This window comes from Pongo abelii, chromosome 12 (genome assembly GCF_028885655.2).
Source record: "Pongo abelii isolate AG06213 chromosome 12, NHGRI_mPonAbe1-v2.0_pri, whole genome shotgun sequence".
Classification (NCBI taxonomy): domain Eukaryota; kingdom Metazoa; phylum Chordata; class Mammalia; order Primates; family Hominidae; genus Pongo; species Pongo abelii.
The window spans coordinates 66,669,614-66,696,275 of record NC_071997.2 but is presented as its reverse complement, the minus strand read 5'-3'; the positions used below and the strand labels follow the sequence as shown (position 1 = coordinate 66,696,275).

The following is a 26,662-nucleotide window of genomic DNA, read 5'->3' as shown; positions in this document are numbered from 1 at the left end:
AGAATTGGTCACCAAGGTCATCTGGGGACATGTCCAGCAGGCTTCAGTTATTTCTGTTGGGAATTCAGCTGTCAGTCTTATTGTCACCTATTAAAGGTAATGTGTCCTTCCACCCCTGTCCCATCTGCTTTTAGGAGTTTCTCTTTTTCTTTGACCTTCAAAATTTTACTGTGTTTATCAAGATTTGGATTTCCCACAGCCTGGCTATTTTCTTCTGGCCTATCTTCCAGATAACCATTATCTTTTTAGCTGCTGCTAAGCCCGACTCCTGAATTTTTAATTCCAATTGTTGTATTTTTCTATTCTAGCATTTATACCTGATCCTTTTAAAAAAGCTTACAGTTTGAAAATTTCCATTTCAGCATATAATATCTTGAACAAATTAATCTCAACTACTTTATAATATGCGAAACTCAAATGTCTTGATTTTGTGTTAGTCTGTTTCTATTGTCTGTTCTTTTCTGTTGGTTTTTGGTTATTTGGTCTCATCTCCTAGCATGCTTAGACATGCATGTAAGAGCTGTAGAGCTAATTTGAAGTTCTGTATGATGTTACATTTTTCCAGAGGACCTGTTTTGTGTCTGGCATGAAGTTAACCCAGGGACAGATCACCTTGATCAGACCTGGGATTGCGATGATTTGAAGGTAGGCTTCAGATTTTGTGAGGTCGGATTAATTTTTGTTCACCATGCCAGTGGGAGTCCCACTGAAAGCATAATGTGGTTACCAGGGCACCTTCTCTTTGGTGATCTCAGAAGTCCAATTTTTGCTTCCCTCCCCACCTGAGACTGTCAATGCTCTGTCTAGTCTTTCAGCTGCCACTTTCTGCTCAGGCTTTCAACCTTTTAGCTATTGCTTTGAAACCTGTGAACAGTGAGAGGACAAAAGCAGTGATGCATATTGGACTCAATTCTCTGCAGTTTTCTTTACAGGAATGTGGCTCCTCAAGTCTTCCTTGGCTTGGTAGTTCTCTGAAGCCGATAAATACATTTTAAAAAGTATCTTGTCCAGGTGTTCCAGTTGTTTTCAGTGGGAAGGTAAGCCTTTAACAAGCACTGCCACCATTGCCAGAAGTGGAGATCATCAGTTTTTTTTTTTTTCTTTCTTTTTTTTTTTAATCTCATGAAGGGGTTTAGTGTCATGGAGGGAATTTTTTTTTTCTCATGAGGGGTTTTTACATGAGAAAAAAATTTGTTAATTTTCAAAGCTTAGTATAAGAACAAAAGAGAATCAAAAGGAGAAGACACAGGATGGTTGTTCCTCGGTATCCTTGGGGGATTGGTTCCAGGACCCCTGCAGATACCAAAATCTGTGGATGCTCAACTCCCCTACATAAAATGGCATACTATTTGCATGTAGCCTATGTACGAACATCTTTCTGTTTACTTTAAATCATCTCTAGGTTATTTAGAATAGCTAATATAATGTAAATGATGTGTAAATAGTTGCTATACTATATTATTTTACAGTTTGTATTTTAAACAATTATTTTTCTTGAATATTTTTGAGCCTTGATTGGTTGAATGCATAGATGCAGAACTCATGAATATGGAGGGCTGACTGTATACCTTCAATGTCTACTAATAGCATCAACATTTTATTTTATGAAAATATACCTCTGCTTTATATTATTTTTCTGTCAAAAAGGTATTGCTGTTTTTATAGCAATGTAAAATACTAAGCATGGGGGAAGGCTCTAGAATCTTACTATTGTATATAAAAGGGGACTAGTTCTCACGGCAGGGCTCCTGTGTGGGAAGAATAAAGCAGCCATCAGGCTAACAGCTTTCCTAGTACGGACTGCCATAACCGCATAGCCAGATCTGATCTGTCATAACAACTCAAGTCACGATGCATCTCCTACGACGGCTGAGTTGTTTAGAGGATTTTAGTTTGAGGTAGCAGAGGTTGTGTTCACGGCAGAGGAAAAGGTCATATGTATTCCCAGCCCAAGTGGCCTAATTCCTTATCACCAGGCATGAGACTCAGTGATCATGGCAGAGCCACCACCTTCACTGTGACACCCCATCACACTCTGTCTGCTCATCCTACCCATCCATAATCCCAGACTCCCCTGCTTTTGGCTGCATCTACCTATTTCCTCACCCTTTCATTCTCCCACCAACTGTTGCCTTTTGCCGCTAAATCCACATCTTCATCCCCTTAGTTCCACTGCACAGACCCATGCCTGTGTCAGGGAGAGAGAAGGGAGCAGGTTCTCAAGAAAAACATAGTGAGTAATAATGAGGTACACAGAGTGCTTGTGCCTGTGATGTCTTCATTAGAAGGAACATAAGGGAAGACCTGAGGGCATAACAAATCTTGGGCTTCCTCACTCCAGCCTGCAACTGACACGACAGTGATCTTGTCGATTGCATCAGCAGCCTTTAGTAAAAGTATAAAAATGTTCTCACCAGCAGATTAATAGCTTCTTCAGCTTCTCTATCCCTCCTCCTGTTTAGAGGTTAATTGTGAAAAGTTAAGAACCCTTTAGCAGGCTTTTTGGAAAATCCAGACTCTGGGACACTCACAGAACAGTTTGGTTTCTTTAACAAATAAATTGCAAGGGAAAATATTGAGGAAGATCTATAGACGGAAAAAAGACAGAAAAGAAAGAAATCAGTTGAAAAGTATAGGCATTGTTTGGATTCTTATTAAAACAACTACGTGGTTAAAGTAGTATGACATTTATTAGACAAATTAGAAATTTAAACATTAGCTGGACATTTGATATTAAAGAACTGATATTAAGCTTTTAAGTGTGAGAGTGATATATGGTTATATCTTACAAATGTGAGTTCTTTTAGAGACACATAGAAAATATCGATGGGTGAAACGAAATATTCTGGGGATGGGCTTTGAAATAATAGGATTGGGGAAAGTAGGTGGGGATCTAGATGAAACAAAAGTGTCCATGTATTGATAGTTGTAGAATATGAATAAAGAGAACATAGGGGTTTATTATACTATTTTGTCTACTTTTGCATATCTTTGAAGTTTTTCATAATAAAAAAAAATCTCTGTATTTCTGGACAACTTTGTAGAAAGAATCCCCAACAACTAATAATACAATTTAAAACTCTGTCCATCTCATTTGCATAATAGTCCCCAAATGAGGTCTCTAGCATAAAGAAGCTTCCAGGTCTAAAGAACATAGCACATATTGTGGGGTGGATCTTCAATTTTGCAGAAAATGTGTGTTGGCCTGGAGCCTATTCTCTTTTAGGTTTAGTGCTTGCAAGAGATCATCCAGATTATTCTATTTGTGTGTGTGTGTGTGTGTGTGTGTGTGTGGCGGGGGGGGGAGGGGGTGGCCTAATACCCACTTTAGTGCCTTTGAAATGGGGTTTCACCACATTGTACAATATTATCCCCCTTATTTATAGAACAGTCCTGGTCCTGAATATTCCAGACAGAGCATGAGTGGATGAAATGGAGTTTCATAGGATTTCTCTTCACATAGATAATATTAGCTGAATCCATACTGGGTGTCAGGTATTAAACTTAGTATTTTTCATGCAGTATTTCCTGAAATGTTCACAATTACTCTATAGAGAGGTATATTCATTATACTATTTTTTTTGAGACAAGAAAATGGAAGCTTGGAGAGTTGACATAACTTTTCCAAGGTCACAAAAATAGAAATTAAGATACAGAACCAGCTGGGGCTTGAAATCTAGGTTGCTTGACCCCTAAGGCTGAACTCTGCCATGAATTTTATGGAACTTCAGTTTATTGCAGATTAAATTAACTGTAGATCCTGGGAAACATATATTTGAGCAAAGATTAAAAAAAAGGTTAAGATAAAAACAAAAGCCAAATGTCAAAGCTCTAAAGGCTTCAGGTTTACTAGAATTTAAAGGTATCTTATGGGGCTGGGCCAATCGAAGTGGTTGCCATTCTGGGAATGACCTTCCATAAAGCTTTCTGGAATCTTCTTCAGAGCACCTCACAACTGCATGTGGTACAAATGTTTTCTTCTCTTTCTTTGCCATTGAAGGCAGAAGAGAGATGGCTTTCCTGAGCCACAGGAGTTTGCAACCCTGTGATGGGATGACCTGAGACCTTGTTTTCCATGGGTGCTGTTACACTGCTATTGGAAGAACACCGGGAGATGCTCAGCTTCTTGACAGACTGTCAGTGTAAGGCTTTCTCCTGGGCATGAGACAGTGGCCAAGGTGAGTTTAGGAGGGAAACAGAGCAGCCTTTTGTGAAGGGCTCCAGTGTCTCCTAGGTTAGCTTCATTTTCCAGATGTTTGGGGAAACATAAGGCCAGGGAAAGACAAAATGCCCTCCATGGTGGAGGTGGGAGGAATTTTGTAATGCAAATAAGGCCCCAAGACGGAGAATAATTTAAATACATCCCATCCTAGAAAATTCTCTAAGACTTATTTCACAGTGCTCCAAGTATGCTCATATTTTTGAATTATTTCCAATGGACCTGGTAGAAGACTAAAAGAAGCCTGTAACTATGTGACTATTGCCATAGGATGTTGGTTTGTCTATGAACTTGCAGTCTTGGATAGTGATGCCATTGAGAGGAACTCTAAAATTGAGCTAGCCAAGCTCAAAAACACTTGGAAATATGTACCATGCTGGAGTGGCTACAGAATAGATGTCAGAAGGAGACATCTATTCCAAAGACCTAGTATGTGAAATCCCTGCCATAAAGCATATCAGCTGTTTGTTGCTGTCTTGAGGTCACTGGGCTATAGTCAAGCACCAGAGGTAAAGAGAAGGTCATTTTCTAAGAAATACTCAGATCACTATGAGGAGCAACACTCCTCAGCAAATGGAATTGTATTGCCCCATAAACTATTTGTTGGCAGAGGCTTTTCCTCCAAGGGGTGGAACTAGAGACTCAGAACTATTGTTTATTCTCCTCCATGCTCTTGGTATCCAGCTGTTTGGCAGGGCACCTGTTCACAGGAACCTCAACAATTTCTCTAGAGAGCTAACATTAGGAGGGCAATGGGATTTGCTCTTTTTTTTTTCCCACCAGAGAGAGGGAGATGAAAAATCTCCTAGGGATTCTTTCAGGATTATTAAGGTGAAAGTTTTAAGCACTGCCTTTACAAGATGGGACTCTACAAAATAGTTCTTTTAATAACAGTGATTCTGGGTGCTTCTTGGTTCTCCAACTCCCCCATTAATGTGCTTACTCAGAGAAGAATTCAGAGAGCATATTTCTTCCTTCTTATCACCTTTTAGTTTTAGTTCAATTGCTTATTTTGCCCAGTGACTGATACCACAGAAGAATAGAGTTTTAATGAAAACAAAGCTTTTAAGAGAAGTTGTGCATTTCTCTGTTGGTGTGGACTATCCCGTAACTCTGCCTGGGTCTCTTGAATTCATATGCAAATAATTTATCAAGGCAGTGCTCTCAGGAGAACAGGTAAAGAAGTGGAGGAACCAGGACAGGGAACAGGAAGAAGCCATTCATGTTGCTGTGGCTGCATAACAAATTATCCCAAAACTTAATGGCTTAAAACTATGGCATCACTTACTTTGCCTGCAAATCTGTAATTTGAGCAGAAATCCATGTGTACAGCTTGTCTCTGCTCTACTTGGCATCAGCTGGAGTGGCTCAAGGACTAGGGGTGGGGTTGTGTAAGAGACTCACGCACTCTTATGTCTGGTGGTGGATTCTGGCTATAGGGTGATGCCTCAGCTGGGGCTGTCAACTGGAACATCGAAATGTGGCCTCTCTGCAGAACATAATATTGAGAGAAAACAAACATGGCAAAATGGTACCATTTTCAATATGATATTGCATATAGAAATTTAATAAACAGCCCACTATTTTTTATTTATAAATCCATGTATAAGTAGTAAAAGTATGAAAATATGACTAGATACACAATAATCTCAAAATAATTATATCTGGGTGATATGGTTTGGGTGTGTCGCCGCCCAAATCTCATCTTGGATTGTAACTCCCACAATTTCCACGTGTTGTGGGAGGAACCCGACGGGAGGTGATTGAATTATGGGGGCGGGCCTTTCCCATACTATTCTCGTGAAATTGAATATGTCTCATGAGATCTGATGGTTTTATAAACGGGAGTTTCCCTGCACAAGCTCCCTTCTCTTGTCTGCCACCATGTGAGATGTGCCTTTAACCTTCTGCCATGATTGTGAGGCCTCTCCAGCCATGTGGAACTGTAAGTCCAATAAACCTCTTTATTTTGTGAATTGCCCAGCGTTGGGTATGTCTTTATCAGCAGCATGAAAATAGACAAATACACTGGGGGATTATAGAGGTTTGAACTTCCTCTGTGATATTTATGTGTCTAAGAAAGATCAGAATCAAATATGATAAACTATTAACATCTGTTATGTGTGGATAAAGACTCTTCTACATACTATTTTTTTTCTTTTTTATTATGATTTTTTAATATTATAGAGACAGGGTCTTGCTATGTTGCCAAGGCTGGTTTTGAACTCCTGAGCTCAAGTGATCCTCCTGCCTCTACCTCCCAAAATGCTGGGATTACATGTGTGAGCCACCATACTTGGATCAAATTTTTCTTCTTATAAAGGAAAAATTGGGGGAAATAAGAAAATTTTTAAAATTAGGGATGTTTACATTTGTACCACCTAAAAAAAGGCAGTAGTGTTGATGTAAAAACAAAACAATGTAGAATGAATTTTAAAAAGATGAAATAATTGAGTGTAAGGAAGTTAGAAATGAGTTGGAGGTTAAAATCTGTAGTGAAGTTATGCAAGGTGGTGCACAGATAGTACAAAATAGAACTTTTCTCAGGATATGGAGGGAAAAAAGACAAAGAGTAAAACAATGTGGGGTAGGGTAGAGATGGAGGCCAGAGGAATGAGAAGAGTGAAAACGACAATTGGTGCCGTTGAGGAAGAGCTCACCCTCCATGTTGCACAAAAGTGGCCATCAGAGATGTAATAAGCAGAAAGTTTCCTGAGGCAAAGAAAGACTTGAATGTAGATGGAAAGGACTCACAGAGGTCCTGATATGGTCCAAGAAAAGAGGTCTACCCTTAGACTCTTCCTGTGTCTTTTGAATTATGAGGCTAAAGAAAGCTCTTTAATCATCCGGGTTCAAAATTAGTCTACAAAGGAACAAAAATCAGACTGGACTCAGAATTCCCCCTAGAGAACTAAAGAAGCTGATGCCCACCTCCAGAGTTTTGAAGGTTAAGAATTGGGGATGTCACAACCCAGGAATTGCCTTAATTTGTGAAGACAATATTAAAAATTCTGCAATATGCCAAGTTGTGCACAACTGGAGAAATTACTCCAAGTTTTACTCCAGCCAGTTGAAGGATTAAGGACTTGGGAACCATGATGTAATAAGATTTACAAATAGCTTCTTATTCTGTTTAGATTCCATAATACAAAATGTAATTATATTAGATATTTTCAAATGGATTTATAACCCAGGGGCAAAGCTAGGGTCTATAACACTTCCATTAGTTATTGTTGGTTTTTTCTATTTTCCATAGTTGTTATTGTTGGTTTTTGCTATTTTTTCAAAATCAGGAAACACTTTTTTTTGGGTAATATTCTTTACCTCATGGGCCAGATGGAATCACCTTCTACTTAAAACAATACAACCTATTTCTTTTCTAGTCCAGAAAAGGGCCTGCAATATTTAAATGACAGGGCATTGTGTTTGCAGAATTGCTAAACCCAGAAAGTATTTTTTTATCCCTCCATTGAAACTGATTTTTATTCAGCAATACAAAAACATTGCATTGACAAAGAACTTGAGTAATAATTTTATGCTCATTTTGAATGACCTGAGTATATAGGTTTTTTTTTGTAATTACGAAAAATGAATAACCTACCAGTGGCAGATATAATCTGTGATTAAAACCTCCTTTATAACGTCTTCCAACTAGGAATTGTGAATGACTCTTCTTGGGTTAATTGTACTTAAAATCAGAATATGTAATATAATCTTAACCATGTTAAATTATGCATAGAAAAAGAACTTTAAAGAAATAAAATAGTAAATGAGGATATCTGAGTCGTGAGATTCTGGGTGATTTTAATTTTCTTTATGTATTTGTATATTTATAATAAATTCTATGTTTCTTGCCACAAAAATGAACGCTATTATGAAAATCAGCATATACTATTTTACCTATGCCATATAATAAAATGATGTGAATATTACACATGAGGAGAAGATTGAGGGGTACACTATTGTGTTAAATGAACAGTCTGAAGTCTTTGGATGTTAGAGCTACAAATGATTTATCTTCTTTTTTTTTTTTAAAGACTTTATGTGTGGCAAGACTATATATTTCTTTCCAACTGAAAAAGTTCTTTATTTTACAAATATACTAAAACAAAATATATTTTATTCAACATAGCAATGCTAAATGGGCATATATAGGAAAGGTATACTATACTTCCTATTTTTAACTCTTCAAAACTGTAGCCCTCTCCAGCCGGGCACGGTGGCTCACACCTGTAATCCCAGCACTTTGGGAGGCTGAGGCAGGTAGAACACCTGAGGTCAGGAGTTTGAGACCAGCCTGGCCAACATACTGAAACCCCATCTCTACTAAAAATACAAAAAATTAGCTGGGAGTGGTGGCGGGCACCTGTAGTCTCAGCTACTAGGGACGCTGAGGCAGGAGAATCGCTTGAACCCAGGAGACGGAGGTTGCAGTGAGCCGAGGTCGCGCCATTGTGCTCCAGCCTGGGCAACAAGAGCAAAACTCAGTCTAAAAAAAGCAAAAAACTGTAGCCCTCTCCTCTTGCCAGTAAGTTGCTTTTAAAATCAATGACAGTCCAAATAGTGGGCTAATAAATATTTTTAACACAAATAATTATAATAAAGATAATATAATATAAATACAATATATAATAAAGCAAATTTTAATAAACATTATTATTTTAAGTGAAATAATTTTAATAAACATTATTATTTTAAGTGAAATAACTATTTTAAGTGAATTAACTAATGAAGTTAATACTTTTAAATACGAGTATTACAATGAAACAGAAGATCTGAATTTTAGACTTGAAATTCTAAACCATAGGGTTTTAGAGAAGAAAAGACTTCTGAGTTGATATCATATTTAACTTCCTTATTTGATGGATAAGGAAACTGAGTGGGGAGAGGCGAAATGAGTAGCTCTGAGTTTCACATTAATTTGCACTGGAACTCAGGGTTCCAGATTCCCTGCACAGCAATTTCTCTTCCCATAACCATGCTCCTAGTGAGGACTGCCTTTGAGTGTGGATACAGAGGAGAGTGTCATATGCAAAGGCAAACAGAGACTGTTCACCTGCCCGTCTTCCTGTGCTAAATAAAATGTGGACTGTTTTTGTGTTTGCAATTATGTGAAGCACCATTTGATTCTCATGTCATAGCTCCATGGCTAAAGCTGCTTGGTGAGCATCTTGAAAGGAGACAGAAAGTCTCCAATGCTGTCCTTGCTCAGAATGTCACTGTAGAATTTCACTAGAGGAAAATCTATGAACATTCTGCTGAAAGTTAAGTAGCTTCCAGTATTAAACTATCAACATGTATTTAGTTTTTCTTAACTACTTTCTAGATTCACATCAGTGCAAAATTTACTTCAAAAGATATTTCAGGTTTTACTGAACCCACTAGGCTTGCAAAATGATTTTTAAAAATTGACCAAAGAACCCATCTCTAGGCCAGGTGCGGTGGCTCACACCTGTAATCCCAGCACTTTGGGAGGCCGAGGCGGGAGGATCACCTGAGGTCAGGAGTTCGAGACCAGCCTCAACATGGAGAAACCCCTTCTCTACTAAAAATACAAAACATTAGCGGGGTGTGATGGTGCATGCCTGTAATCCCAGCTACTCGGGAGGCTGAGGCAGGAGAATTGCTTGAACCTGGGAGGTGGAGGTTGCAGTGAGCCGAGATCACGCCATTGCACTCCAGCCTGGGTAACAACAGCGAAATTCTGTCTCAAAAAAAAAAAACAAACAAAAAAACAAAAACAACAACAACAACAAAAAACCCATCTCTAGATTCTAGAGTCTGGAAGACAAGAAAGAGAAGAGTGATGATGATGAGGAAAATGATCTTACGGGCATGGCAGTGGTGGGCTGGTGCTAATAATGATCTCATTTGCAGTGGGCAGGCATCCAAGAGTATTCTGGGCAAGCCTTATTTCCCAAGGCAATGTATTCTAGTCTTATGAGAGCACTGCAGCAATTTTTTTGAGATATATTTGAGACTGGACTCTGGCACGAAGTTTTTCTCAGTATGAAGCACTGTAATGACATATTATCTGGAATTTGAGGCTCTCCTTTGATGCAGAAGTGATCAGATTTACCGTTTCCACTAGATGGCATTAGAAACTTCTGAAGCCATGAACTAATTACTAGTCACCTTTGTTAGGCTGTAAATAAATTACACCTGCAGGTTTTAAGGGGTAATTGGCATCGACTATCTGGTGTGTTTTAACTTTGATGCCAGGTCCATGGTTAAGACATTGGTATCAGATCTCACCCTTGACATAAATAGCTTCTGGGATTATCAGAATGTCATTCCACATCTCATGTTCCAAGCAAGAGTTTTGAAAGCAACATATACCCTCCCTCACTGTAAATCAAAACCAGGTAATACTAGCTCCTCTTATCCTAGCTAGGCAATCAGTTTAGGGCAAACATATTAGGTAGAAAGGGTAAACGAAAATTTGTTTTGCTAACATGGAGAGATTTTTTTTTTTTCTGGTTTCTTTTGCCATATTTCAAACATGAGGGAGCAAAACAACAACAGAATCTGAAGATTTATCAGCTTCTCCTAGTGGTGGTTTTAAGAAAACTGGTTTTTAAATTATACATGAAAACATCCGGGCTCTAGAATGGATACATGTCCCAGTGTTTCTGAAAAGTCTTTGCCTCTTCAGATGCTCTATGTAGCTAAGCCAGGAAACGGTAGGTTCGGTGTGTGCATGTGCGTGTCATTTTCTTTTCTCAGTGGTATGTTTCCGCGCCTGCCGCTGTCGCCTCCACCACCACCATTGCCTGCTCCCTAGCCTGGCTTTCATCATTTCTTCCTGTTGATTGGTGTCACCTCACATGCTTAGAATGTCTGCCTGTCTGTTCAGAGTGTGAACACATTCCTCAGAATGCTGATCTGTTCGTTTCACACCAGTGTCAAAATGACTTATTAAATTCGGCACCTCCTGATACTCAGTGGCTGATGTGTTGCTGTCCAAACAGTAAATGACAATAAGCATATGCAGCTGGTGGGCTTAGCAAACTCATTTAATTTGATAAAAATGTCACCGCAACATGCTTTAAATCGCTGTCCTTTTCATCATTGCTAATTGCTAGCTATAGACCTTTTTTCCTATGCTTAATACAAGTATTAGAATACTACTCCTTCCAGCCTGATTAAGAATTAAAAAAAAAATGTAGAATTCCTTTTCAGTGGCAGCATTATTTCATCAAGAGATGGATTTTGCTCTTAATTAGCCAACATGCCACTAGGGAAGCTTCAGAGTCATGGGTGTGAAACAGCCTCAAGCAGGAGATCAATCTAAAGGAAAAAAATGGTGGCTGGGGAATAATTGGCAGCTCCGGTGAACGTGGGCTGGTTATAACAGTGACAATATGTTCCAGTGGAATATCACAAACCTCTCTCTCCTATTTCCAACTTGGCACATTTCAAGCTCAACAAAAGCTGAACAATATATCCCGTGGTTATTTATCTAGTGTTTTATATTTTTTTCTTGCTGCTTCATTGAGGTTTTTTCATGTGTTGGCCTGACAATCTGGACATTTCTCCAGAAAGGATTAGGGGATTAAGAAGGAATACAAATTCAAAAAATAATAATCCTTCAGTAGCTTAGTGCTTAAAAACAGATCTGGAACTGATCCATACACCAGAATCAGGCAAACCTGCATTAATTTGCTAAACCTGAAGTTGATTTAACACCCACCCCCCCCCCCACCACCCGCCACCCACATACTCATACATTGAACTCAAACTTTTTAAAAAGATGTGCACCGGATTGAACAGGGACTATTTTATTATACAGGCAAAATGGAAAAAATTGCAACATAACTGATACTTAAATTGGTTAAAACCTACTTTTTTTTCCTTTTAAAATAAGCTTTGTGGGTGGAGTCTGACTTCTGGAGCGGGTAAGATCATAGCCAGTCACGCCATCAGCCTCTCTGCCTACCCATTTGCGCCTCCTCCCAGCAGGAGGCTTTATCTGGGATTTGACTTATGCAAAATGGAATGAACAAAGGAGGGGAAATTTGCCTTTCCTCCTGATATTCTTGCATTTCAGAGCTTGATAGCCTTTGCTAGAAATGGAGCAAGGATTCTGGATTAATGTCTACTTTATGTGGTTGAATGTATATTTTTCAAGTTGCTCATTGAAGAAAACATCACAATCATTTTGGTGCAAATTCCAAGTGATGCCCCCAGTCATCTTCTATAGTCTTCCTGCTGTGATTGGCCCATCTAAATAAAATAGTCAGTTAAAGACATAGGTAACCTACTTTTAAATACACTTTTGCTTTGACTCCCAGTCTATATCTAAAGTAAGGAGGGACATTCTGAGCACTAGACAATCTCAGGCTGCCAGAGGTCATTTCATTTTCTCTTCTGCTTGTGTGCTAGTGATACCTTTACCTCTGGTGTATAAAAAACGTCTTCGGGATATTTTCAGGAAGGCCTGTGGAAGCTCTTTTCGCCTAAATTGAGCAATGCTAAAGAGCTCATCAAAATGAATGAGGGCAATGGGAAGTCTGGGTCCTGGCTCTGAACTCTTCCAGATCAACATGTCTCCACCTGGGCAGTTCCAAGTGAGAAGAACCAAAAGTTCTGTGCCTTGGTCAATATGAGGGCGGGGTGGAGGGTACCATCACTTATATTAGTGCTCCCAGTAACTGGTTTGGGGTGTTGATGAGAGTGTGTGTCCCATGCCTGGCAGATACATAGTGGACGGCTCACCAAGGGGCTCTCTGGTTGACATGCTGGGGCAGAGGGGACCCCCCAAGCTTTCCTCCCTCCCAGGGCTCCCCCAGTCTCAGCTGCAACTCCATTTTACATATCTTGCTTTACAAGGTCCATTTCAAGTAGGTTTTTTTATTTTTATTTTTATTTTTATTTATTATTATTATACTTTAGGTTTTAGGGTACATGTGCACAATGTGCAGGTTAGTTACATATGTATACATGTGCCATGCTGGTGCGCTGCACCCACTAACTCGTCATCTAGCATTAGGTATATCTCCCAGTGCTATCCCTCCCCCCTCCCCCCACCCCACAACAGTCCCAGAGTGTGATGTTCCCCTTCCTGTGTCCATGTGTTCTCATTGTTCAATTCCCACCTCAAGTAGGTTTTGAGCCCAGCTTAGTAAGGTAGCATACTGACATCATCCTGAACCCAGGGGTTCTCCAAGTTTTGGCCTCATCATAACCCCAGCTCTCATTTATTGACTGGCAGAGACTTTTCTAGAATTATTAAATTTATTCCTGAAACAAGCTAGGTGATATTTTTACTGACCACATAAAAGTTTTCTTCTCTCTTGCATAAGCAATATATAAATATGTTCTCTTCACTTGCCCTGACCTAGTTCAAACCTGCTTGCAGAAGAGTCCACCCTTGTACCTTGGCCTGTGTGCCTCAGTCTACAGTTTTGTGTACTCTTACACATACAGCCAGGGGCCTGTAGAGATCATCCAGAGTTGTCAGGGTGGGTTCTTTTTCCCAAATGTGAATGGTATTACCCAGTGTGTGTCATTCCATGGCTTGCTGTTTGAACTGAATGCTGTGTCTGAGAGCTGGCCATGTTGTTCTATGGAGAGACGGGTCATTTCTCTGAAGAACTGCACGGGCTTCCATAAAATAAAAAGAGCAGAGTTTGCTTAGCACTTTCTCTTCATTTCATAGACGATAAAACAGGGGCGCAGGAAGGTTAAGTGACTTATCCAAGGTGTTCTAGCTACTAAGAATTAGAGCGTGGGTGACAGCCCAGGCTGGGCTGACTCTCCTGCATGCCTGGCTCTCCTCCCATATCATCAGGTTTCCTTGCCATGCTGCCTTCTTTCTCCTCTCTGCACTATTTTCTTGCCTGCTTTACTCTTGAAGCTACATTGGGCTTGAGGTCCACATTTCAGCCACGAGCATCCTAATTCCTGGGGCCAGATCTATACTGACCTAGAAAGTACTTGAGGATGAACATTTTGAACAACATTTTACACAGGCAGGGGGTGTCTTTCAGCATTTTTAACATTTTATTTCATTTTGCTAACCAGGTAGTTTTCTAAACGCTTGTGCTGTTGTAACCTTACAAATCTTTTAAAGATTTTTTCCCCAGCAGGGTCTGCTTCCCATATTTAACAGGAAAGCACGTAGGAGGGATGTGGGAAGCAATTGCTTGGGGGAAATATTGCCCTCACAAACATGAATATGGCAGTCACAGTGGTTCCTAAACAAAGGTTTATGGCGGTATCGTGGGTCAACAAGAATTTCTGTTTGTGAAATGGCTGCAACATCAGAATGGGAGGATAGGCTGAGTAATTCAGCTGCTTTATAAATGAAAGAGCTTTTATCCTCCCCAAAGCCTTTCACAGTATTTGAGACTCAGTGGCTAGTTCTAAAGAGGACCCATTCTTGAAAATGGTCCATTTAGCAGCAGTTTGAGAAGTCATCAGCGAGTACTCATGGATGGACTGACTGAGAAAAAAAGAATATTGTTAATAAAAGCCCTGTTTGTAAATTCTGCTTACCCATGGAATGGACTAATTTTTGCATCTCAGTACCAAGATTTGGAACTTCACATAGATGTATTCGAACATAAAATTTTAAAGCCATTGTTGCCCCAGCTATGTGCTACAGACCCCCCCACCGACCACCTGGTTAGTTTTCTGAGAGTTTCTGCGGGAAAGGTTTACAATGGCTGGTTCCTGGTTTGATGTCATATCGATAAATTATGGTGCTTTAAACAGATGTGATCTCACAGCATAGAATTCTTCAGGGTAAAGCTCGTGAAAAGGTTTTTTCCCCCTCTTGGTTTCACTGTAGTTTTGTTGTTTGGAGGTTTTATGTTGTTCATTTAGTTCCCTGGCTATTGGGGTTTTATAGTCATATTTCCTTTGTTTAATATAATTTCTTTTTTTTCTTCTAGCTATTTTTGTTAGGGTGCCCAGAGGCTTCAGTTATGAGTGGCTGTAAAGTAAAATATATTATGATTATTACAATGATAAAGTATACGCTTTTAAGAGTCTGCTTATATTGACCCATATATTCTCTTTTTTCCTCTCTCCAGGATACACACAGAGGCACATTGGAAATACAGTAGAAAACGGCTGCCAATTTAAAACCAGAAGTTAAGAAGAGCAAACTCGAATGTACAGCAAGAGAGCTTCAGGCTGGACTGGCTTCCAGCAGAAGTGGGACTGGAAACCTTGGATTCTATTGTCTCTTCTCTGTGAAGTGGGAAAACATGTCAGTATCTGAACTTGAGCTTGGTAATTACTGCTCATTTCTCAACCTTTTCCAAGCCACATAACTCCCCTGAGGCTTAGTTTTCTTATCTGTGAATTGAGAGATGGTATGTTCTTCATCACGAAGTTGCTATAAAGACTGAATGAGATAATGTGTGTGGAAGCACCAAGCATGGTCCTTGGCATACAGTAGGTGCTCAATAAATATGAACTGGAGTACACATGCACTCTGCTCCCTCCTGCCCCCTCATAGTGCCTGATCTGGCTCTGGGCTCCCTGGGATATGGTAGGTTACCAAAGGAGGCACTAAGGCATGTCTACCCTTGGTACCTTATTACCTAGGTTTCCCATGCCACCTGCTTCATTCTAGTCACAGATTTCAGGCTCCATTCAAACAGAACCTCACTTCTTCTAGCTGTCATGCTCAAAAAGGGACTGATGACCACTTAAGCATGATATGATAGTGATTTATGAATGTCATTCCTCCAGACAGCATTTGGATTATTACTGGTTTCGCTTTTATTTTATTTGGCACTAAAAAGGCATTGAGAGCCAAAGGAAAGTCTCTTTAATGGTGGGATTTAGGCACTATAGCACATTTCTTTATGGAGGGGGAGAAGGATTTTCATCCTGAAACCCTCTATGTCCTACCCCATAGGTCGCTGCTGAGTCTCTCTACTCATACTGATCTCTTTTTGCACTGGGTTGAAATAGTGTCCTCCCCAAATTCATGCTGGAACCTGTAAATGTGACCTTATTTGGAAATAGGGCTACTGCAGATATAATCAAATTAAGATGAGATCATATTGGATTAGGGTGAACCTTAACTTCAATATGACTCATATCCTTATAAGAAGGGTATTAGGCCACAGACATAGACTCACAAGGAGTCAGGCTATTTGAAGACAGCAGCAGAACTAGGAGTGAAGCATCTATAAGCCAAGGAATGACAAAGTTTGCTGGCAATCACCAGAAGCTGGAGGAGGCAAGGGAGGATTCTCTCCTAGAGCCTTCAGAGGAGGCATGGCCCAGGCAACACCTTGATTTTGAACTCCTAGCCTCCAGGATTTGGAAAGAATAAACTTCTGCTGTTTTAAGCCAACTAGTTTGTGGTCCTTTTTTTTTTTTTTTTTTTTTTTTGAGACAGAGTCTTGCTCTGTTGCCCAGGCTGGAGTGCAGTGGTGTGGTCTGGGCTCACTGCAACCTCCACCTCTCGGGTTCAAGTGATTCTCCTGCCTCAGCCTCCTGAGTAGCTGGGATTACAGGCTCCTGCCACCATGCCCAGCTAATTTTTTGTATTTTTAGTAGAGACAGGTTTTTACCATGTTGGCCAGGCTGGTCTCAAACTCCTGACTGCAAACAATCTGCCTAATTCAGCCTCCCAAAGTGCTGGGATTACAGGAATGAGCCACTGTGCCTGACCTAGTTTGTGGTGCTTTCTTACAGCAGTCCTTGGAAATTAACACACTTGACTAAGCAGGATGCTTGCTGGATGGCCTAGTGGGCCCAGCCACAGGGAGGGGTAGAAGGGAGATTTTGGTGGCAGGAAGCTGATGTTGGCTGGGACTGTGCTTAGTGTGGATAGCAGGAGGAATGTGCTCTTCAGGTGGGGCAAAGACATGTGTAGGTTGTGTGGTGGACAGTGTTACAGGGGTTTCTGAGAGCCAAGAAAGTGCCGTGGGAAACAAACTGGGTTCAACAAGAGTGTGCCTCATTTTACAAAAGGAATGCACTCCCGGAGTATTTCAGGGGAGCTAAATTTTTCTTGAACTTCTCTAGGAGAAAGTGAAGTTTGAAGAGATCACTGAAATTTCAAGAAAGTAGAAATCTCCTTGTAAAGTGAAAACCCACCCCTGTCCCAACCTGGGTATTGTTTATTTTGGAAGTTCCATCCCTCTACTTGTGAAAGTGAGGCCTTCCTGAAATGCCAGGTCTCTCCTTCTGAGAGTCCAAGATTTGGGAGAGGGAAGGGAGGCCGACTTTCACTCATTTTCTAGAGATAAGAAAAAAATACCATACAACTCTTCTAATTTAAGAATTCGAGAATGATCTCTTTAAACATTTGATAATTCATTTCTGAATGTTAAGGAATAGAATTTAGCAAGAAGAGGATATTGTGTGTCAAAATAGAGGAGGGCCATACTTGATCATTTGAAATAGCGGAAAAAACCAGTGCTGTTGAACCATTCATTCAACAAACATTTCCAAGGCACTCAGTTGGGCACCTGGGGAGAAAGATATTAATAAACTTGACCCCTGGCCTCGATGACATGGTTAATGAGATGGTGTGTGGCAGGATAGACAAATTTGTAAATACGTAATAATAGCAATAGCTAACATGTTTGAACACCTACAAAATACTAGGCCCCATGCCAAGTTCTATACATGCAAGACAGCAACATTTATCCCCCCATAACCATATGAAGTGGTTCTATTACTCATCCCATTTTGCAGATGAGGACACTGAAGCTTGGAGAGAATGAGTAACTTGCCTAGTGTCATTTCACCTAAGTAAGTGGCGGAGCTGAGATTCACACTCTGGTCTGGGGCCCTGAAGACTTTATTCTTCATCATGACAAGTGGTTAAGATGTATCCGCTGTGTGGGTCCAAGAGCCAGACTCTTCGTGTTCAAATAGCATATACCTACCTGCTGTTAATTTGCCCTTGAACAAATTACTACTAGGTTTCTCCAGTGAGATTACAGAGTTGTTGCGAGAATGAAATGGCCTAATGCAGACCAGGTGCTTAATGCAGCACCTGACATGACAAAGACAGTCACAAAATAGCAGCTTTTGTTACTATACGGGCAGGGGCTACTGCAAATGATGCCCAGAGACCTGTGAAGAGTGAGGGGTCCCAGCCGCTCTCAGTTGGGACAGCAGGACACAGCTTGCAGATTAGGGTCTGCCCCCTTCTGCATTGTATTTTGGTTCTTCTTTAGGCATGGATTAGGACAAAAAGACATCAAAAGGGAAATTAAAAGGGAGACTTGTGTGTGTATGAGCTTTGGAATGGTGGGTGGGGGATGCATGGTGAGGTGAGGAAACAAACATCAGTAGGTTGACTTTTATAGAATCCCATTTTAAAAGTGATATTTAATGGCTTCCATGGGTCTGTTTAAATGTATTCCACCATATTATTTAGTAGATAGGCCAAATAATGGGATGGGGATGCAGGTATGCTAGTTAAGTTCCCCTAGCAGAAGTATTTCCATCCCAGGTGGGTTAAGGGAATTAAGAGCTTGTTGAAAATGAAGTTCTCTATGGTAGCTGCCAACAGTTGGAAACACTTTACCTAAAATCATTTGAATGCAAGAATACTAAAACAAGGTTAGTTCTTTGAAAAGAGCGATTGTTTCTGAAATGGTTCTGATAAAACGGCAGGTAAATTTACACGATAGGACATTTTGCTTGAGACTGAGAATAGTCTAAAGCTGCTGGTTCTGATGGCATTTTGAAGTGCAGAACCTCGAACTTGAAGGCAGTGTTTGGCTAACTCCTATATAACCTTAAAAATTGGGCTCAAACATCACCTCCTCTAGGAAGCCTGCCCTGATCTTCCCAGAGCCCCTTATCTATGCTCTCAAAGCACAATCTGAACACCTCTATTGTAGTATTCACCATATTTTGTTGGAGTGATCTTTTTAGAATTTTTTTCCTCTAATTTCCACTCCTGTCTTATTTCTAGCACCATGGACTTAGCACACAGTAGGTACCCAAGCTAGTCAAACTGAAGTAGATATTACTAGGTTACCAAGAGAAGAGAAGGGGGAATGAAGACAGAAAGGGAGGACTCTAAGACCGCTGACAATAGTCTCTCATTTCATCATCTTATATCAAACAGACCCTGGCTCTACATATTTGAATTCAAAATCCAATGTATTGTCAATCTGGGCCCCTTTTATAGAATAATTCTTTATTCCCCATCCAGACCTGGAAAAACCACAAACCTCAGGCAGTTCACGTTACTTTCTTGGAAGCAAAGCAAGCATGGCTGGCTTGGGTTCAAGAGAAAGGAGGGAAATTGATCCATCATTTTTTTCCTACCCTCCAAGAGAAAAAGGAGACCAGTTCAGCTTAGGCAAGATCCCCTGTCAGGCAGAGACCAAAAACTTAGGAAGAATTTCTACACTGTTCAGGTCAATGGTGCCACCCTTTGTCTCTGTAACCTGCTTCTCTAACATGGTGGGCAACGGGGGAATTTTGCATAAACACTTTCTGATCAGCTGTGTCATCTAGGGGCAGCTCCACCATCTGTGCCTGAAATGTCAAAAATAATTCTTCTAAGTATCTTCTCAGGCAGCTTTGGGATGATTTCAAACTTGAGAAAAGAAGCTGAGGGTAAAAAATTACATACCATTCCAAATCAGAGCAGACAGGCTGTAAAGTTCTAGATTTTGTTTGAAATTTCTCTTCAGTGTAGAACAGCATCTTTACTCTGTATTGACAGAAGCAGCCCTTTCCTTAATATAAGCCAAGACACAGCCGTAAACCAGGTCGACAGGTATAATGTGTTTGGCATGTATTGTTATTTGTTACCAGGAGGGCTTATAGCCCACAACTCACCCTAAACAGATGAGCTCTAAATGCTTGGATTACAAACGGCTGTGAATTTAAACGTACCCAACTTGTCTTTGTTAGAGTGAACCCAGAGCACATGGCTTTCCACCCGGACTGGTTGGTTACTGCTGCCCTATTCTTTGATGGAGATGAACGAACAAACAAACAAACAAACCTGATTGCAATGGTGCTTTGGAACTCCTAGATCCTGAACTCCTTTGGGAGAGATCTGAGAGTGGGAGCAGGGCCCTCTGCAGCCAAGTTAGCCTCCCAGGCTGGCTAACAGCTGGTGAGTTTCTTCCCTGACTTTTGGCGGAGTTGACCGCTATGGTGTCAAGACTATGGACCTGGGAACAGATAGACTTGGGTTCAAATTCCAGCTCTACCACTTACTAGTTGAGGGACTTCAGCCCTAATCCAGTTCTCTTTTTCATTATTTATTTTCTCTTCTTGAATGGGGAATACTTTGACATGTTTGAAGACTTAAACAATATAAGGATATGTGTGCTCGGAATCTGTTCTGTCCTGTCCTTATCCATCATGCTCACCTATACCCTGACCATTGTCCTTGGATTCTTATTGTTTCTTCTGGTGTTTTTTATGCAAACAAAATCAAATTTATTATATATATTATTATTTTTCTTCCTTCCTTACCCAAAAGGCATCCTATTATATACACTGTCCTGAACATTGTCTTTTTTTTCATTCATGTCAGAACACAAAGATGTTCCTTATTTTTAAAAATTTAAAAATTATTATTATTTTTTGAGATAGGGTCTCATTCTGTCACCCATGACAGTGAACGAACATGGCTGTCTGCAGCCTCCACCTCCTGGGCTCAAGTGATCCTCCTGCCTCAGCCTCTGGAGTAGCTGGGACCACAGGGGTGCACCACCATGACCGGCTAACTAAAAAAAAATTTTTTTTGTGAGACAGGATCTTGCCATGTTGCCCAAACTGTCTTCTTTATGTTTCATATATGCATATTATGCTATAGCATGGATATATCATAGTTTATTCAACCAGTACCCTATTGCATAGATTCTAGTCTTTTGCAATTTGAAACAATGCTACAGTGAACATCCTGGGTTGTATGTCCTATGTTTACTGGTGTGCCTGTAGGAATACCTCTGCCAGGAGAAAGGATAAATGCATCTGTAATTTAAGTAGAGCTGGAATCATGTGGTTCTAACTTCCTGAAGAATTTGCTTTAAGAATGGTGGCTGGAATGATGCTATTATCTCATATTAAAGCATATTGTAACAACAAGTCATCCAAAACTTATTGTATGTACTCCCAGGTACTACCATGCTACTTGATCATGGAGTAAGCATGGACTTGAGTCAGATAGTCCTGTGTTTTGAATCTTAGCTCCACAACCTACCAGACGTGCTATGTTGGACGCACCACCACAGGTTTTAATTCTGTCTGTTTATCTGGAACAGAGTTGCCCTCATAGTGGGTGCTTAATAAATATTCCTTGATTGAATACCGTAGGGACACTGTTGAAGATGCTGTTGCTTGGTTCATTCCATGACTTCTTCATGAGGACCCCCAGCCAATCTCTTACTAGTCTGTCTCAGGGTTGACTGTACTTCTAAACAACTGGGATTTGATTTTATCCCATGAACACTGTGGATCGTGCAATGGATTCTGTTTTTTTTTTTACTTTGGCTGCTGAGAGACTCAGAACCAAGTTTCCTGTTCTCCTCTAGCCAGCATCCAGTCTTTTAGGGCAGACATTTTATAAACCAGTGTTTCCCAAACTTGGCTGCATAGCTCAATCACCTGGGACACTTAGAAAAATCCCAATGGCTAGATCACACCCCATATTAATTAAGTCACGACCTCTATGGGTAGGACTTAAGCGTCAGTCCTTTTTTTTTTTTTTTTTTTTTGAGACGGAGTTTCGCTCTTGTCATCCAGGCTGGAGTGCAATGGCATGATGTCGGCTCACTGCAACCTCTGCCTCCTGGGTTCGAATGATTCTTCTGCCTCAGCCTCCCAAGTAGCTGGAATTATAGGCACCTGCCACCACTTGGCTAATTTTTGTATTTTTAGTAGAGGCAGAGTTTCACCATGTTGGCCAGGCTGGTCTCAAACTCCTGACTTCAGGTGATCCGCCCACCTTGGCCTCCCAAGGTGCTGGGATTACAAGTGTGAGCCATTGTGCCCGGCTGGCATCAGTACTTTTTAAAGCTCCTCAGGAGATTCTAATGCACAGACAAGGTTGAGAACAGTTATTCTAAGCTAAACATACCCCTGCTTTTTCTCATTTTTCCTGTTCTTATTTTTCTTTCATAGTAATGTATATTAATTCTCTTATCTCCTGCACTGTTCCCATCATCTTCCATGTAGAAAATAAAACATGGCTTCTTATAAGTCAATGGCAACCAGATGCTTGAGAATAAAGCAAGCAAGGGAACAGAGAAGGAAATCAGGTATGTCACTAGGGGAAAAATCATTTATTCATTTATGCATGCATCATTCATTTATATTCAACAAATATTTATGACATGCTGTGGGCTCAGCTCTGTGTTATGGGGGTGGGAATTACCTCTCTGGTGAAAATCATGTCTAGGAGAGATTCTTTCTAGAGAATATGTTGTTTAGGTGTATGATAATTTCAGATTGTTTGATAGGAGCTGTGTTTCTGACATCTCTTTTCCGCTCCAGGGAGAACCTTGGCATTTGCCCAGAGAAACATCCTAATGTGTACCGCTGCAGGGCGTGGTAAAAAACCCAGAAACATATCAGTCAGTAGAAGGTGTGTTGGCCCCTGGAAAGCCAAGCATTTGTCTGATGAAGCATAGAGTGGATTCTGGCTTATATCTTTCATCACTTGGCTGGGTCCTTCGTCAGATGAAAAGGTAGCAGCTGAGAGCATTAGCAGAAACAATTGACGGGCTAAGCTCTCTGTGAGAGCTGCAGACTCAATCGAGGAGGGCTGGCAGCCCAGGCGTGGGCTGTCATGAGAAGTCCACTTGCAGCGGTGGCAGTGATCCTCATAAACACAGGCCCACCATGCTCAGAGCCCCATTTTCCCACTGACATTGGCCAAGATGCATCCTGGCTGTGTGCACACCCCGGAGAGAACTGCCTGATAGTGGCAACACCGGCACAGTGGCCAGCCAAGGAGGGAAAAGCAAAGCAAAGAGGACTGAGGCAAAGCAAAGAGGACTGAAGATATGAAGACACATATCTCTACTGAGAAGAGCGCATCATAGAACAAGGACAAATGGCCAGCAAGATGCCATGCCTGAAAGTATTCAAACACCAAGTCCAGCTTCCTGTTCTCACCTATGTCACCGGAAGTGTGTAGATTCTAGGCTGGAGAGCTACTTTTGTTCAATAGGTGGAAACAAAAATTCATTAAGCATCCTGAAATTATTGCTGAATTCAGGGATGAGGGCAGCTTCGATTTCTTCTCTGAACATGGAATTGTTTGCTGGATTTTGCAGGCTTGACTCCTCGACTTCAGCAGTGCAGTTGTAGAAACAAGCCAGCAGCAGCAGCCACACCTAAGCTGGGTTGCGCCTTCCTGGCAGGTGTCCCTGCCAAGGTGGGAAAACCTGAGACGCTCCCCAGTGGGTACAAATATGTGGGAGAAAATTGAATAAAATTTCCCCTGGGTTGCCCCCCAGGAAGCATGCTTCCTCCTCCACTCGGTTTGGCTCTCATTTTCAGTTCCTCTGTGTTCAGGCAAAACCTTTATGTTGTTAAAAATAAAATTAGAACCGAAAGGAAGCAGGGAGCAGTTGTGGCCAAAGATGACACTGAGAAAAGGTGGAAATTGGTGGCAGCATCAGGCTTTCCCTGCTGGAGTCTGCACCCCTGAAATAAGCAGGCAGAAAGTTGGGAGGAAAGCCGAGCTGCAGGCATCTCGGTCACTGGGTCCCACCACAGGGATACCCAGTGCCGTGCTGACCCCAGAGCAGATCCAGACTCTCCTCCCGACTCCCCCACCCCTTCCTCTCCTTCTGGGGGCCTCACAGCCCCCTCACCCCCAGCACTTACCCATGCAATGCACAGGTCCTTCCCCAGTTCTGGAGGGATTTATGCCTTTTGGAGGAGCAGGTTTTAAAGCCAAAAGGGCTTTTTGGTGATGTGCAAGAGCCCAAAGGAATGCACCACAGCCTGGCCACTGGGTGCAGGCTGGTGAGGCTCAGACTCACTGGCCACAGAGGTTGGGGGTTGGGCGTGGGGTGGGGGCTTTCCCTGGACCCTAAGTGGACCAAGTCACCTCAGAGGAGTGAGGACTGGAGTGGATGCTCACGCTTCCTTCCTCAAGGGGCAAGCGCTGCAGGGAGAGGCTCCCGGCTGACACCCTTTAGGAGGCCTGGAATTGGGGCGGCTTTTCCTGACAGGGGGCTGTCTGGCTCGCTGAGCTGGGCTCTGCCAAAAAGCCATCTGAGCCCTGACTTTCATGCTAACGTAAGGAAGTGATTATGACTGGAAACTTGAACTTGGAATGTGGTCTCTCCAGGTCCAGGGTACTTCTAGTGCGCCTCACTGGGTAAAACAGGCTTTCTCAGCTGCCCAGGCGGCCTTGCCATGGAGCGGGAAGAGCCAGTAGCTTCAAGGTGTGAGCTGTGGGCCTGGCCTGGCCTGTCACCCTCGGTGTGAGGGGACAGCACCCTCAGCATCTCTGGGCCTCACAGGAAGGTCTCTGCCCCTTTCTACCTCAAGAAATTTTATGTAATCAAGTGTGTTATTCATTTGGTGTCATTCTTTCCCCATAGTTTGTGTAGAAAGGAAGTGGAATTGTGGTAAAAGGAAACCCGGTGCAGCCAAAACACACATACACAAAACCCCCGGGCATCTCTCCGTTGAGTTTCGCTTGTCAGAAAGTGCCACGAAAGGACAGCTTGATTTTTCTTTATGCAGCTTGTCTGCAAATGGTACTTGAACTAAAATATTCCCTTTCATCTTTGTGACAGAAATATGATTCAGTAATTCTTTGTGAAAATGTAGATGATACGCTGCCGTAGTTATAGTGAGTTAGGTTTAAGTGGCAAATGCCTACTGATAAAGACTTAATTAAAGACACAATAGCAGTGGGAGGTCATTATAGTAATTACAGTCCTGGCTTTATTGTTGGGGTCCAGTACTGAATTGTAGCAGCACATTACCACTACATAGTGTCTTGGTCTGACGAGGCAGTGCTCCGGCTCAGTGTACTTAAGACTTTCACTTGCCATGGGATCAGGACTTTCTGCAGTTGCCCTGCTTCCACTTTATTTTCATGTAGGCTTTGCACCTCATTTAAAATATGTGATAAAATAAATCAGTAATCTCCTAGGAGTGTGTTCTGTTTCATCTTTTTCTGGTTACGTATTAGACTGGCACCAGTGGCATGTGAAGGATTATGAAGGTACCCTGGAACTTCTTTTATGGCAGCACACCAGTATGCCTGATCTTGGGGAATTTCGAAACCTTGGAGACAAAAATCTTGTGAGGCTAGCAACTTTCTCGTTGCCTGGGATAGGACAATGGGTGGTGCTCTGTGGAGGTCTGCAAGGGATTGACTTTGATTGATTGTGAATTACATGAAGCTCTTGTCTGTCATTTCTGAGCAAAGAGGTACAGCTCTTGGTACCTCCTGAGGGCCTCTGCTTCCAGGCCTGTCACATCACTTTGAGGGCACAGCTCCAGGCCAGACCACAGCGGAGTGCCTTTGTGGGTTTAAGGACAAACCTCATGCTTGCAGGACACGGGCAGGGCCTTGAACTGGGTTGTCTTGCAGGTTGGAATGTTGGTATCAAAGAACAAGAGTCATTAGCAGTTTGCTAATGTGGTTAAGAATATTGTCAGCATCATTTACGGATGATGGGAACAGTAGTCACTGGGGACTCCAAAAGGAGGGAGGGAGGGAGAGAGGAGGGGCAAGGGTTAAAAACTACGTGTCAGGTACTATGCTCACTACTTAGGTGACAGGATCATTCATACCCCAAATTTCAGCATCATGCAAGATACCCATGCAACAAACCTGCATATGTATTCTCTGCATCTAAAATAAAAAAATTGAAAAAGAATATTGTCAGCTTCATTTCAGAGTTATTCCCAATTGAATACCATAAGGGAGGGGTAGGTTAATCATGAAGGTGCATCTAAATGGTGCCTTCTGCCTCTTAGAATTCTGGGATAAGTAGTTTGTGGGTTATTAGACATCCTGCTTATCAGTTGAAGTTGTAGAAGGTCTTACCTGTTTTCCTAAAATCACTGCCCCTAGACATCACCTTGCCTAATGACTCTTCAACAGGCATTTCTGCCCCTGACCAGGGCTAATGAGACGTCAGATGAGACTCATTTAGAATGATTTTAGAATATCCAGAGAATACACCTCAAAAATATCTTCCTCAATGTTTTGTTGCTATGACAGAAATCATCCCAGTAGCAATCCTTTAGGTTATGTTAGAAGTTATGAACACCTTTAAGATGAATAACAGTATGGCCCAGAAGGTGTTCCTTGACCCTATCATAGGAGTGCTAGGCCATCAAGGATCAGATAAAATTAAATAAGACCCTCACATGTCCTTCCAGGTCCTGGATCCTGACACTTCTTGAGCTTCTTGGCTGGTTTCTGACTTCATTGTTGATTGAGACTCTGACTATTGGCTATTCCATTTGGCTTTTGACCTCTCCCAGCCTACTGGTTGGAATTAA

The 26,662-nt window shown here is 41.5% G+C and overlaps 1 long non-coding RNA gene across 2 annotated transcripts; it reads left to right on the top strand.

Annotated features, from left to right (window-relative positions):
- Positions 1–6: 6 nt before the first annotated feature.
- On the top strand, positions 7–25,295 carry LOC103889834 (uncharacterized). Of its 2 annotated transcripts, XR_010136284.1 has the most exons (7): positions 7–96; positions 921–1,037; positions 4,001–4,178; positions 15,259–15,460; positions 20,078–20,285; positions 22,355–22,437; positions 22,673–24,117. It is a non-coding gene; the product is annotated as an uncharacterized LOC103889834 (long non-coding RNA). The 2 variants fall into 2 exon arrangements; XR_654197.3 differs by lacking the exons at positions 7–96; positions 921–1,037 and having other exon boundaries at positions 4,003–4,178; positions 15,259–15,437; positions 22,673–25,295.
- The last annotated feature ends 1,367 nt before the right edge of the window (positions 25,296–26,662 follow it).